The sequence below is a fragment of the Cibotium barometz genome, chromosome 55 (assembly GCF_041138505.1).
Source record: "Cibotium barometz isolate CiBa-2024 chromosome 55, ASM4113850v1, whole genome shotgun sequence".
NCBI lineage: Eukaryota > Viridiplantae > Streptophyta > Polypodiopsida > Cyatheales > Cibotiaceae > Cibotium > Cibotium barometz.
In genome coordinates this window covers 15,788,232-15,794,985 of record NC_141100.1, presented here as the reverse complement: position 1 = coordinate 15,794,985, position 6,754 = coordinate 15,788,232, and the positions used below count along the sequence as shown (strand labels likewise).

Genomic DNA, 6,754 nt, shown 5'->3' with positions numbered 1-6,754 from the left:
GGACTTCCACAGCAATCTTCACACGTTGCATCCAGTCAAGGACAGAGGCCCTGGCACCTTGGACACCTTTTCGACCATGTAGGATATCATGTAAAGAACCCATCGTTGCGAATTCATATGCCAACACTTGTAGATTGCCATCAATGAAGTATCCAATAAGCTCTGCCACATTTTCATTCCTCAGGCTTGAAACTCTAGACCCCTAAGCTAAAAACTCATTGTCGGGCTCCTGCTGATTGCCGACATCAAGTTTTTTAACTGCCACAGATCTGCCATTATTCAGCTTTGCAAAGTAAACCCGCCCATATGCATCTTCGCTTATCAATGCATTTGCTCCAAAATTTTCAGTTGCCTCTCTCGATTCATCCAATGATATAGCTGGTGCTTCTATTGGCTGGATGGTTTGTGTAACCGGGTTTCGGACTACTGGATTGGCCTTTTGGGCACCCATATAACCATTGGGTGTAGTACTATAAGGATTGTCCAAAGACTTGAAGTGCTCTTCTTCACCAGGGCAGCAGAAACAACTCGCCATTTCAAGAGATTAACCAAAGGGTTTAAGAATCATGCATTTCACAAACAAAACCTGCCTAGTTCTATTGAATCAGAGAGAGAGAGAGTCGGAGGTTCAGATACATAGCGATGGTGGGCTGCGAAACAGGGCAAACTAGCATTGACAAGGGGACATGACTTAGTCAATCAAACAAGAAGGGCCTTCATCCACTGCTGCAATGGTAAGCATTGACAAAACGAAGGGACGGCACACAGATCCTACCTTAAAGCCACGAACTCTGAAATGAAGGTTTTGGGTTAGAATTTCTCTGCCCTTGCTCTAATGCTGCTAAGCTTGCACATGCATTAAGTGCACATACAAATGTAATGTTGTTAGGTCTAATGCCTTCAACTTGCATCTCATCATACAAACCCAGAGCCTCCTTGTTCTGCTCATTCCGAGTAAGAACAGAAATCATGGCATTCCAAAACATGATATCTTGAAAAGTCATTCTTTCAAAACCAATCCTTACATCATACATGCTCTCACATTTCCCATACATGTTGAGAAGGGTGTTCCCTACTACTAGGTCTACCATAAGCATAAAAATTCCATGATTCACACCACACTTATGTATAGAGGCTTCGAGACCTGACTCAGCCTCAGCTCGTCTTTTTGAACCTCATTTACAATATGAACATATGTACTTAGGCATCATATAATGACTCAAGTCATGGCACTTAATCCCATGCATCTGGATTTGCATTTAATGGCCTCATATGCATGGTTTCACACCATCGACGTGCCATGGCACGACATCCACCCCCTCTGAACCTGCACATCCTCTGGTATGTGCCAAATCATCATCAAGATCCACATATATCTGGATGTCGTCTTCATCTTCTACATTATCAGGGAGATCATCCTCTTCCTCTTCAACCATATCCATATTATCACTGTCAAGCCTCTCATCCTGAGTCTCCTGTGAATCAAAATGATCATTGTCATGCCTTCTTTTAAACATCTTGATCCTTTTGCCTGCTACAAGATTCTTTATCTCTGTTCCATCAAGATCACACAGGGTATACGTGGCATTTCCATGCACATGCTTGACAATGTAAGGGCCAAACCATCTTTTTGCAAACTTTCTTTGAACAGTGAACTGGTTGTCAAGGCTACTATCATACATTAGGACCCAATCACCTTCTTCAATAGGATTTGGCCGGAGTCTGTGTCTTCTATCAAATCTTTCTTTATTTTTCAACCTTGCATCTTTCAAACGAGCTTTAGCAAGCTCTACATCTTCAGGCCTCCTCTCCAACTGCCTTATTCGCAATGCAAGGAGGTCTTCCTTGTTCAAGCCTTCCACCTAGGGTAATACATTCCAAGTTGGAACTACTTCTTCAACTGGCATTACTGGCTTCTGACCATACATTAATTCTGCAGGCATGTATCCTGTCTCACTGAGCTATGAGTTGTACGGTCAGCCCACAAGGCATATTTCCCTTTACCCTTCTCTCTCTCATGCTTCATTTTTGCTAGCACTTCTTCCATTGATACTTCCTGTGGAGGTTTACTATGCGGCGGAGGCATATGTGATGGCCCAGGATCCTTCTATTCACTACCACGGGGGTGACCCTTTTTGATGGCCCTCCTTCCTCATTTTCCCTCTTACGCTTTTCCTCTACCTGTGCCTCATTATTCTGGCATTTTGCAATGTAGGCATGAACAGATAAAGAATCCACAGGCTCTTCCCAGCCAGTCTCAAGACGTATACAGTCACCTGCCTCATGCAAAGCCTGCTTAGACACCTTCTTTGACGCAATTAGCTCCATTGTTGATGGCCAAAAATCTTCATTCTCATAATCTTCATCATTCTCAGATTCCTGCTTTGATTGACCAACCTTTAACCCATTTGTTGCTGCCTCAACCATAGAGATGGCATATCCAGCGACCATGTCTTCAACCAGCTTTTTCATCCCTCCTTTTCCAAAGTTTGTGCTTAATGGAAGACCAGTCTCTGTAAGGTGGATTTTCCCATCTTTGAAAAACACAAGTTGATTTCTGAGGGCTTCTTTATAGCTAGCACAGTCTTTCTTTGCATGTTTTGGGTCATCACACCATATACATCTGAATGTAAACCCTTCTTTGCTTTGAGGCATTTGCATAGAAGCCTGCCCTAATGGTAGCCCTTTTTCCTCAATCCTGGACATCTTCAGTTTTAGATCTCGCATGCCCTTAATAAGCTCATCCATCGGCCCTTCTACCTTTGGGTTTGCAGCAGCTGGTTTTGGTAGGTTCTCAGGGGTAACAGCAGTTATAGGAGTTGCCGAGCTCATCACCATTTTATCCCTCCTTCGCTGCCGCTTTGCTAACATGGTGACCGCATCCTTGACATCATTCCAATCACTCTTTAGTCCCTGCTCTGTATCCTTATCCTCAAGGAGGATTTCCAGTTTTTCTTGGAGATCTTTCCCAGCTACTTGTAAGAAGAGCTCTATTTTTTCCCTATCCAAAGTTGTGCGCTCAATCCTTGACAGTAGCTGGGCATAGCGCTTCTCAAACTCTCTTAGCAGCTCTGTGGCAGAAATTCCCATTTTGGGTTTTGTGACCCATTCCAAGAAAGTTCGTTTGGTCACCCGCTCGGAATCCTCCATGAAATATTCATCCTTCAAAGCAAGCTTGAACTCCTCCCAATTTCTGCCACCATGTGCTGCCTGTAATCCTCTTATGCACTCTCTTATTTCAGGAACACATACCAGCTCAAAGCTTCGAACCATATCCTCCTCAGTCACCCTGTTTAGCTCCATTTCCTTTGTGTAATTGTGCAGGTACTTTGTGATGTCCTTACCATCAAATTGATCCACCTTTTTCACAATTGATTGCAGTGCTTTAGTCGTGGAAATTTGCCCCCTCTCAGCAGCTTGCTGCTATTGCATATACATAGTAAACATAAACATTTGCATAACCCCGGGGTCAAAATGAACCCCTTGTCCCTCAGGATTCTCAGCCATAGCTTCCCTGTGTATTTTTCCACACTCTCACCCCAGTAGTTTCACGTCGGGTTCACCAAAAAGCCTGTCGTGACGTGTGCGGTGTCGCTGGGAAAGTGCGAGACTTCTAGCTGTGAGAGTAGCTTCTAATCCCAGCAAGGAAACACAAACACATAACTCTTCAAGGAGCATAAGACATCTCCATTTTTGATGACATATACATGTGCCAATTCACTTCAATCATTTCCTAAATTCAGCTTGATGATTGCACATAAATTGTGTATCAAGAGCATGACCAGTTCCAAGCATAAATCTCCTGATTCTTTTTCCAAATGCTTCAAACATATCACATGTAGGCATAATACAATCTACAAAAGATTTCCATATACATGTGACCATTCACATCACATATTTCATATAATGCCAATTCCATCATTTCAAGGTGTCTCTTGATCTCGTGAAAACCTGCTTTCAGATTCCAACAACTCACAAAGCAAAAGATGACATATGGCATATGTACAACATATTCATGTGATTTTAGAAAACTCCATGTCTAGCATTCCAAAATCCAACCGAGTAGAAAATAAAATCCAAGTCCCAGGATTCTCTTTGTATTTTGATGCTTTCTTATTCCAAGATTCTCCAAAACAACAAAAAAAAACTTACCCAAAGCCTTACCCAAAAGCTTTAAAGGGGTAGTGTATTTATCCAAGGGCTATACGATTTTTGAAAATCGTAAGTAACAAAAAAAAAAACCAAATATATTACTTATCTCAGAGTAAAAAAAAAGGAAGCAAATTTATGATTTTCGCTTTTCCATGTTCTGCTTCACTGCAGTATGCGCCAAATTCATCATTTCCCTTGTATTTTGTGAGATTTTTGAAGATCATCTCATTCGATAGTGCTTCCTTTCCTCTGTATTTCAAATCCCTACAAGGCTTGAACAGAAGTCATCCTCACAAAATGAAATATTCTGTAAATTTTCAACTCTGGTTTTTTTTTCTTCTCTCCCCGTTTCTGCATATCTCTCCCCTCCTCTCTGCGTTTCTGGTTTTTTCCCCTTTCTTTCCCGCAAGAGAATCGGGCTCCTTCGCCTTTTGCAGCCCAAAAATCGCATTTTCCCAATTTGAAATACTGCGCCTCCTTATTTCCTACTTAATATTCGAAAATTTCTTTTTTTTAAAAAAAAACTTTTTCATGCCACGCAAGCCGCCACCTTCAAATATGTCTCCAGCTGTTGCCTCTGCTAAGCGGACTTCCACAGCAATCTTCACACGTTGCATCCAGTCAAGGACAGGCCCTGGCTGGGCACCTTGGACACCTTTTCGACCATGTAGGATATCATGTAAAGAACCCATCGTTGCGAATTCATATGCCAACACTTACAGATTGCCATCAATGAAGTATCCAATAAGCTCCGCCACATTTTCATTCCTCAGGCTTGAAACTCTAGACCCCTGAGCTAAAAACTCATTGTCGGGCTCCTGCTGATTGCCGACATCAAGTTTTTTAACTGCCACAGATCTGCCATTATTCAGCTTTGCAAAGTAAACCCGCCCATATGCACCTTCGCCTATCAATGCATTTGCTCCAAAATTTTCAGTTGCCTCTCTCGATTCATCCAATGATATAGCTGGTGCTTTTGTGTAACCGGGTTTCAGACTGCTGGATTGGGCACCCATATAACCATTGGGTGTAGTACTATAAGGATTGTCCAAAGACTTGAAGTGCTCTTCTTCACCAGGGCAGCAAAAACAACTCGCCATTTCAAGAGATTAACCAAAGGGTTTCAGAATCATGCATTTCACAAACAGAACCTGCCTAGTTCTATTGAATCAGAGAGAGAGAGAGTCGGAGGTTCAGATACATAGCGATGGTGGGCTACGAAGCAGGGCAGACTAGCATTGACAAGGGGACGTGACTTAGTCAGTCAAACAAGAGGGCCCTTCATCCACTGCTGCAATGGTAAGCATTGACAAAACGAAGGGACGGCACACAGATCCTGCCTTAAAGCCACGAACTCTGAAACGAAGGTTTTGGGTTAGAATTTCTCTGCCCTTGCTCTAATGCTGCTAAGCTTGCACATGCATTAAGTGCACATACAAATGTAATGTTGTTAGGTCTAATACTTTCAACTTGCATCTCATCATACAAACCCAGAGCCTCCTTGTTCTGCTCATTCCGAGTAAGAACAGAAATCATGGCATTCCAAAACACGATATCTTGAAAAGTCATTCTTTCAAAACCAATCCTTACATCATACATGCTCTCACATTTCCCATACATGTTGAGAAGTGTGTTCATACTACTAGGTCTAACATAAGCATAAAAATTCCATGATTCACACCACACTTATGTACAGAGGCTTCGAGATATGACTTATTGAACCTCATTTACAATATGAACATATGTACTTAGGCATCATATAATGACTCAAGTCATGGCACTTAATCCCATGCATCTGGATTTGCATTTAATGGCCTCATATGCATGGTTTCACACCATAGACGTGCCATGGCACGACACCGTCCACCATCATATGGTCACAAAAGCAGCACTCACAAGCTGCACACGTATAAGGTAATTCATCTATGGGAATAATTCGGCCGGTTATTGTAGCACCTATCTCACTGGTATGAGGTGACCTATTAAAAGGACCTCTGAGAGGCAAGCCAAAAACGGGATAAAGGCATACCTTCTGATGAGGAAGAAAACACGCCAGTAAGAAGACCCGCTCAAAAAACCCAACATGTCTTGATCTCATCACGCAATAGTATCGGGGACCCAAACCCAAAGCTTCAATAACCATAGCCAAGCGGACATTGTTACGAAAGTGCTGCTGATCCCACAGTGTTACCCTAGTTATGTCTTGATAGGTCCGCCATTTGGTCTAAGCTACAGAAGTTCCCAAGTGAGGGAAAAGTGAGCGCTCATACAGTTCTATAAAATCCTTCTTCACAGACTCGCTTGCGTCTTGAAGGTGAGAAATCATCATGGATAAAACCAATTCCTGCTGCCAAGCCATAAAAGAGATTAAGAAAGAAAGGAGATTGATGGAAGTAAGATTACTGCGAGCGACAAGTAAGAGTTACGACTTATATAAAGGAAGGAGCTAGCGTAACTTAGAAGCCAACGGTATCTTGCCACTGAAGTTTTACCGTCTTTCCATGATTTGTTTTTGGCACATTTTTCTATAGAAGGCATTAAGAACTTTGAGATGAGGAGATAAAAGAAGTTCGTAGGCTAAGTCACCTACTTTCTTTGGTCC

The 6,754-nt window shown here is 42.3% G+C and overlaps 2 pseudogenes; both read right to left on the bottom strand.

Annotated features, from left to right (window-relative positions):
- Nucleotides 1-202: 202 nt before the first annotated feature.
- Nucleotides 203-535, bottom strand: LOC147607428 (protein CYTOSOLIC ABA RECEPTOR KINASE 7 pseudogene; annotated as a pseudogene).
- Nucleotides 536-4,868: 4,333 nt separating this feature from the next.
- LOC147607427 (protein CYTOSOLIC ABA RECEPTOR KINASE 7 pseudogene) lies at nt 4,869-5,252 on the bottom strand (annotated as a pseudogene).
- Nucleotides 5,253-6,754: the final 1,502 nt, after the last annotated feature.